At 37.9% G+C, this 8,148-nt stretch overlaps 1 protein-coding gene across 5 annotated transcripts in view; it reads right to left on the minus strand.

Annotated features, from left to right (window-relative positions):
• Positions 1-8,148, minus strand: part of SLC44A5 (solute carrier family 44 member 5) — a 372,817-nt gene that overhangs the window by 362,016 nt on the left and 2,653 nt on the right. For 3 of the 5 annotated variants that reach the window (XM_006146051.1, XM_006146047.1, XM_027770867.1), the window contains exon 1: positions 3,926-3,999. The exons of the other annotated variants lie outside the window; for them this stretch is intronic. The gene's annotated coding sequence lies outside the window, so the exon portion shown is untranslated. Of the gene's footprint in view, positions 1-3,925; positions 4,000-8,148 lie in introns of those variants that run through there. 5 annotated transcript variants of the gene reach the window in all.

Genomic DNA, 8,148 nt, shown 5'->3' on the forward strand with positions numbered 1-8,148 from the left:
AGATAGAGGAGAAGGACAGCACACCCATCTCTCCTAGGTGGTGATTTCTGACTTTTTCTCTCTCTTTGTCGCTTGGGTGAGTGCACATACCCTATACCAAAAATCTCTAAAAAAAAAAAAAGAAGAAAAGAAAAGAAACAAACAAACAAACAAAACTTTTACATAGTGAAAAAGAAGTTTAAAACCACCTCAGGTCCAGCCATAGTGGCACAAGTGGTAAGGTGCCACTGCTCAAGGTTGGGGCCACCTTGGAGTTCCAGATTTGGATCCCAGACAAACTTTAACAGTTCTGGTGCTATAGAAGGTGCCTATCATCCTACTAACTTGGAAGCAAGGACAGAGTGACAGAAGTTGAGTTCCTGTCAAAAATCTCTCACTTGGGACTGGCAGATGGCATAGTGGCTAAGGTACCAGACTCCCACATGGCCGACGATGGTTCAAGTCCCTAACCTGGTGGCTTGCTTCCTCACTTTATCTCTCTCTCTCTCTGTTCAAATAAAAAAGAAATTATAAATAAAATTAAATAAATAATTCCTTTAAAAAATTCTAATTAAAAAAAGAAACTCTCTCCCTTCCTCCTCTCATTCTCTTTCTCACTCTCTTATAAAACAAAAATAAAAGTAATTCATAAGGAAATAGTAACAAACAATAAGAAACAAAAGCTGCTATTATTTCTTCCATGTTAAAAAGAAATCGTTTCAACTCTACAACTCCTATCCTCAGTCATGGCACCATTTCTTTGCCCCTTTGCAGGAAACCCACTCAAAAGACTTGACCATGCTATTTCTAATTGTTTTCCTCCCCATTCTCTTTTATTTATTTATTTATTTATTTACTGGAGAAGTTTTTTGCTATAGGGCACATGGGCTCGCCAGAAAGACAGAGAGAGACAGAGAGACAGAAAACGAGAAATCACCCCCCAGAGGGGATAGCCACGCCGCAATCCCTTCTTCTCCCTTCTCTTCTCAGGATCTTGGGCATGCACGCACACGCACCCGGAGTGAGTTTAAGCCGCTGGGTCCAGGACTCGAATCGTGCTCTTCTTTGCTGGAGCAGCATGTTACTGCTCTACCACTGAGCCAGCCTTATTCTCTTCTGTATATACTTTCTTCCTCAGACTCCACACTTTCTTGATTTCTCTCCTTCTTAATTACCAGTTGCTCTATTTCAGTCTCCTTCACTGGTTCTTCCCCTTTTCCCCTACATCTTAATAGTGGAGTAATCCTGGGCTCAGATAATTTCTCTCAATCTGCATTCAATTTCCAGTGAATTATCTAAAAGGTCTTACATAACACCTATGTGCCAATGACTTCCAAATCATATCGTAGCACAGGCTTCTCTCCCAGACTCTGGACTTAACATATGCCACTTTTTACTTGCTATTTCTACTTAAATATCAATAAATAGTCCAAACTCAAATGTTTTCAAAACTGAACTCTTGTTCTTTCCCCTTAAACTTGGACCCCACATGATCTAGTATCAGTTGATGGCAACTACTCAGCTGTTCAGGTCAAAAACTGGAGTCATCCATGATTCCTTTCTTTCTCTCACATTCCACATCTTATTAGTTTGAAGAACCTTATTAGCCCACCTTCAAAATACATTCAGTAACTTTCTATTTCTCATGTCCTCTACTGTTACCACCCTGGTAGATGCCACTAATGACCTCTCAAATTATTTTTTTCTAAACTATTTATTTTATTTTAAAATATTTACTTGATAAAGACTGTTAATCCAATGTGTAAAATAGCATGATTTGGAATACATCTTTGTTATGTAATGATTATCACAATAAAATAACATAGACATCATCTCTGCTGTATATTTTATCTCCAAAATTTGTGTATTGTATATTCTTTGACCAATATCTTATTTCCCCTAGTTCCCAGCCTCTGGCAACCACCATCCTACTCTTTGTTTCGATGAATTTAGCATTTTTAGATTTTACATCTTTTTAATGTATGGATCTTTTTAATGTATGGATCACCCTACATACTTAAGGTTTGTGATGAAAATGAAAGACTAGATATTAAGGGACTTTTTTGTCTTTCCATTTTGGGGGGCTGTAAAGTCTTGACTTGTTGGGAGATTTTTTTGGATTTTTGTGTTCTTTTTATTATTCAGAATTTTAGTTTAATGGTGCTTCTATTTGGAAGTTACCTTTTAAACTAAGTGAGCCAAGGAAGTAAGGAATGAACAACAAAAAGGTAGAGTCAGAGACAGGTTGCTAAAAGAAACTCAAAGGAAACAAGAAAGAACTTGAGTTTTGTAGCTCTGTTCATCACTAGGAATGAGAGTTAAGATTTCCAAGGCCAGTACTGATACTAGTAATAAAGATTTGAATATGGTGTTCCTTTTTTTTTTTTTTTTTTTTTTTTTGCCAGGAGCCTGGAAGAAGCAAATGAAATCCAAGGGAAACCTTAAAATACTTCTGTAAATAATAAAATTAATCCCATTATATTGAAGGGTTTGGAAGTTTTTAAACTAATGTTTTATGCACACTCTGTCTCCCTTAATACTTACATTCCAGTGAGAGGGGGACTTATCTCTGAGGATAGACTTGTGAAAATAATGAAAGACCAGTATATTCATTATCTAGTGCAATGTAACAAATTACCCCCAAATTTAGTGGTTTACAACAGTGGAAAGTATTTATTATCTCTTACAGTTTCTGTGACTCAGGAGCCAGAGCAGCTTGGTTGGGCAGTTCTTGGTCAGTGATATTCATGAAATTCAGTTTGATGATGGCTGAAGCTTCAGATATCTGAAGGCTTGACTGGGCTAGAGGATCATTAATAAGACTGGCAAGTTGGTAGGGGCTGTTAGGAGGCCTCCTTCCCACAAGGGCCTTTCCAAGGGATGTGTCAGTGTTTTTACAATTATAGCTGATTTTCTCCAAAATAAGCAATACAATAGAACAAAGGATATAAAAGAACAATGTGCAGGTCACAATGCCTTTATGTCTGACCTAACCCTTTGCTGTACCCTATTGGTCACATGGGAAAGTCTGGATTGAGTCTGAGAGGTGAATATGCAAGAGTATGTATACCAGTAGTAAGGAACATTGAAGGCTACCTTGACAACTGGCTACCAAAGAATCAGATAGCTTTACATACAAGTGGTAAAATGATCTCAGTTCTCCTCAGAGATGACCCAGATGTGTCTTTTCTTGTTTGCACCACTTCAAAAAGTGAGAACATTTGTCCTCCTTGTATTGTCTCTCCATCTTTAGAGAGCCCTAAAAACCTCTATAACATTTCACCTTAGTGTCTCTGAGCAGTAAGCATACTTTCAGTTAGCAATGGATTTCTTATTTTAACAGAGGATAACAAACAATAAAGTTGTGACTCTTCTGGGGAATGTATAAGAAGATATAGCACCTTCTTGATTCAGCAGGGGAAAAAAGTTTTGCTTTTCTATGTTAAACTTGATAGACCTAGAGAAAAGGAACAGACACTAAAATGCTAAATGTGACAAAGGAAAAAGAGCCTTGGGAATATGCTATACCTCTTATACCTCTATCTACACTACATAATCAACCGTTAGACTTCAAGAAAGCAGATTATTTCCTCATATGTAAAATGCAGATAATATCCTCATGCTCACATATTTAAAGAGTGAGATCTAAATATAAAGTGAGAGCAGAGCTCTATTGTATATGTGTGGCTATACACACACTCAAAAACATAAACATATATTTATGTGTCCACATATATAGGTACGTATATGTCCACACATAATTATGGAGAGAGAGAAGAGAGTTTAGTTTCCAATTTATATTCAGACTTTACTACAGGTATATATCCACACAGTCAACAAATATAGAGAGATACATTTATATGTGTGTATATAGAATATAGCTTACAAATAATAAACTTGACCAAATTCTTGTAGACATCGACTAGTATTTGGCAGCATCACTCACCTCTTTCCATATGATTCCTTCAATAACGCTATAAACACTGAGCCTTCTTTCTAATTCTAACATGCTATGATTCTCACTACTATGAAAAAGAGCTGATGTCATAAACACATTGTGTTACATTATCACCAAGGGTCAGACCCCATTCTTAGTTACATAATCCCTGGGGTACTACCAGCCTTTTTATCCTTGAAATAGCTGCTTGGAGGAGAGCAAATAAAGCCCTACAAGCTAAAGAAATTCCTAGTATATTTTTCATTATTAATCTTCAGCAAAGAAGCAGACAGTTTGGAAGTGGGAGTAGGCAGTAAGTAGATAAATTGAAATAATCAATAGTTATTTATATTTTCCCTAAATATCTTGGCATCTTCTAGTCACAAATGCTTCGGGGGAAGGAAATCATCCAACAGATACCATATCCCTCTTCCCAATATCTCCACAGTAAGTCCCGAGACCCAAGAGCATAATTCCCTGCTAACTAGCTGTCACACTGCAACTTCCAGCAAATGGCAGCTATCATTTATATCTCATGCTAGTTTCATCTATGAGGTCTGCAATCCATAAGAACAACCCAATAATGATTAAGCAAAATCAAAGAGATCTTTTAAAAGCCTGTCTGCCTTTATTGTTACAAATGCTTCACTAGTAAGAGATCAGTCAAAAGCATAAAGGTACCTGATTTGAACTTTCTTTGTGCTTCAATTAGAATGTTTCTCTTAGAAAGCTTTCATATCAGGCTTCCGCTTTTCTTGGTTAAATCATGAATTGGCTTATGTTTAAGAGGTTTTCCTATGTCCCCTTTCCCAGCATCACTCTTCTCTTTCTTTTTTCTTTTTTTAAAGGATTAATCATTTTATTTCATTTACTATTACTATCATGATTTTAATTTGACCAGAGAAAGACACAAAGAGAGAGAGAGAGAGAGAAAAGGAAAGTGAGAAAGCAAGCCGCCACGTTCAGGACCTGAACCACAGTCGGCCATGTGGGAATCCAGAGCCCTAACCACCATATCTGCCAGTCCCTCTTCTCTTACTTTTATGGATCCCTTGTCATTACCTAGGAAACTACCTCCCCAACTCTGTCTGCCTTCTGCATTCTGCCTGCTGCTCAATCATGTTCCTGACCCTTCATAACCCCCTTTCTACCATCACAACATGTTTTTCCTAGATTGACTTGCTTTTAGAGACTTGCTAGGTGAGTGACTAATCTGATCATTTTTGCTAAAATGTTGAATTAGTCCCCATTCCCTGCAAACTTGCTTCATAGATTGCTTGTCGTTATTTAGGAATCCTCCCCACTCTGCTGGTCTTTCACATTCTGCCTATTACTCAGTCATGTTCCAAACCCTTCATAATCCTGCTTCTACCATTACAATATGTCATTACAATGCTTTTCCTAGACTTAATTTTCTTTTAGATTTTTGCCATAGGGTGGATATGCTTGCTAGAGAGAGATACAAAAAGGGAAAGTGAGAAATCATTCCCCAGGGGGAATGGCCACACCTCAATCCATTTCCTTCATTCTTCTCTGGGAATTTTGCATATGCACACACATGTGCCAGGGATATTTTCTTTTCTTTTCTTTTTCAGTTTCTTCCTTCCATAGAGTGACTGTGCTTGTCAAAGAGAGACACAGAGAGGGAAAGGAAGGATTCATCATCCAGGGAAGATGGGTATGCCACAATTTCTTCTCCATTCTCCTCTCGGAACACGTATGCACACAGCCTGGTGTATTGTTCAAGCTGCCAGGTCTGGGAATTGAACCTTGCTGTGAGCTGTGTGGGATCCAGCACCTTTACCACCATGCCACATGCTAGCCCATAGACTTATTTGTTTTTAGAAACTTGCTAGGCAGGTGATTAATCTGATCATCTCTGCCAAAATGTTAAATTAGTCCTCATTCTCTCTTAAATTGAATTGGTTTTTGGTTTTGGTTTTTGAGAGTTTTGCTTATAGGACACATGCACTCACCAGAGAGACAGAAATCACCCACAGGACAATATCTATGCTTTTATGCCCAATCCCTTCTCCTCTGTTCTCCTCTCGGGATTTGGGCATGCACACACATGGGCCATGGGTTTCCAACTACCAGGTCTGGGACTCAAACTGTGGCCAATCATGTGGGAGTCCAGCACCTTAACACTACACCAACTAGCTGGCCCCTTTAGAATTGTTTTGTAAGAAAATATTCCTAGAGACATTATTGACATCTCTGAATGTCAATACCTAAAATATCAAAATAGTATAGGCATTTTAGTGAACAGTAAGAGGGGATGAATCAGTATAATTGGACCTGTAAGAAGTGTGAAATCTATTGAGCTACTTTACTTGACATAGGGAGTTGATATAGGAAAGCTGCTCTCCCTGAAATCACCCTCAAAGATGGCCCTTAACATTGAATGGATATCAAATGGCTTCCCATGGCACTTAAAATAAAATATACACTCTTTTTTAGGCCCCAAAATCTGACTTTTCCCTACCTGTCTTTACCTTGCACACTGCAATCCAGCCAAACTGGCCTTCTTTTTATTAGTGAACATACCTTAGGGCTTGAAGTGCTATGTTCCAATTTTTCTCATGCAAGTGACTCTTCATAATTACTTTGTAATGGGGCCATAAGGTAGCACGGTGTTTAAGGAGCTCAACTCCTGCATGAGTGATTGCAATTTGAGTTCTGGACCTGGTGCTTGAAAATCACACCAGGTGTGTGTGCATGGGTGCCCAAAATTCCAAGGGGAAAATGAAGGAAAAAGGACTGTGGTATAGCCATCCTCTCTAGGAATGATTTCTCTCTCTCTTATGCACATGCCCTATGGCAAAAAAAAAAAAAATTAAGAAAACAAAATGAAAAAAAAATTGTTTTCTAGCACAGCATTTTATCTTGCTTTTAAAGAATTATTTTACTTAACTTTATTTATTATTATTTTTTTCCAGTTTGATCAGAGAGAGACAGAAGGAAAGTGAGAAAGCAAACCACTAGGTCCAGGACTTGAACTGTGGTTGGCCATGTGGGAGTCCAGTGCCTTTAACCACCATGCTACCTCCTGGCCCCATAACATTCTGTTTTATTTCTTCATGGTATTAATCACTATGTGAAATTTTGTTATACATGTATTTGTTTACCTTTCCTTTCCAGGCCTCCTTTTAATTTATTCTTTATTGTCTATCATGCTTATCATTATATCCCTTGAGTTTTGCCCAGAATCTGGTACACATTCAGTGTTCAATAAATATGTGTTGAATGAATAGATGAACCCAAGCATAATTTAACCTTTAATCTTAAGTAATTGAGTAAGCAGTCCTTTTATAATAATACTAGAAAAGTGGGAACAGGAGGACAGAAGGGAGGAGGTTATATTATAATATCACTATTATAATCATAATATTGCTATAGCTTATGTGTCTAGCTTCTATTTATAAAAATTTTCTTGGTTGTGGACTACATCTTTTTCATTAAAAACATTGTAAATATTGGATTCATAAAGATTCTATATGCTTTTTTGAAAAGCTGTCTTTTTGATGAGATGTTACAAATGAATACAGGTATCCCTTGAGAAATCTTGTCAATAGATCTTATTCTTCTGTCAATGCTAAGAAACCACATTTCCCCTTGGCCAATTTCTGGCTGTTATAGATATGCAGTCTCTATTTCTAGGACTACAGAAGCCAATGAGCAACTTGCCTGTCACAAGATCCAACAAATGATCTCTTCCCATTTGCAGTGTAGCTAAGCAGAGAAGCAGCTCTCCTTACGAGGATAAGCTATACAGCATGGAATCCTGCTAAATGCCCACAATTGATTATGCAGCAAAGTTCATCCCGGAAGCCTGATCCCCTCCCTCCAGAAAACCTAGAAATTTTGTTTTCTACCAGGCAGTCCCAGGTTAGTTGGTTGTAGCTGAGAAGCAGACATCTGAGAGCAGGTCAGCAAGCCGGCAGACAGATGCTTTTATAGACCTCACCTCTTGACAGGCAAAATTGATGCAAGTCAATGGATTACAACTTTCTGGGTTTGCTTCTGTCTTCTACAATTAATCCTGCTTTATGAAAGTGAAACCCCAAGGAGTTTTTTTGAAGGTATCTTTCATTCTATGAAATATTAAGGGAACTGTTTTTTGTTTTGTTTTGTTTTGTTTTTTGTTTTGGAGAGGTTTTCGCTATAGGGCGCGTGCGCTCATCAGACAAACAGAGAGAGACAGAGAGACAGAAAGCGAGAAATCACCCCCC

This window comes from Tupaia chinensis, unplaced genomic scaffold (genome assembly GCF_000334495.1).
Source record: "Tupaia chinensis unplaced genomic scaffold, TupChi_1.0 Scaffold000164_1, whole genome shotgun sequence".
Lineage (NCBI taxonomy): Eukaryota > Metazoa > Chordata > Mammalia > Scandentia > Tupaiidae > Tupaia > Tupaia belangeri.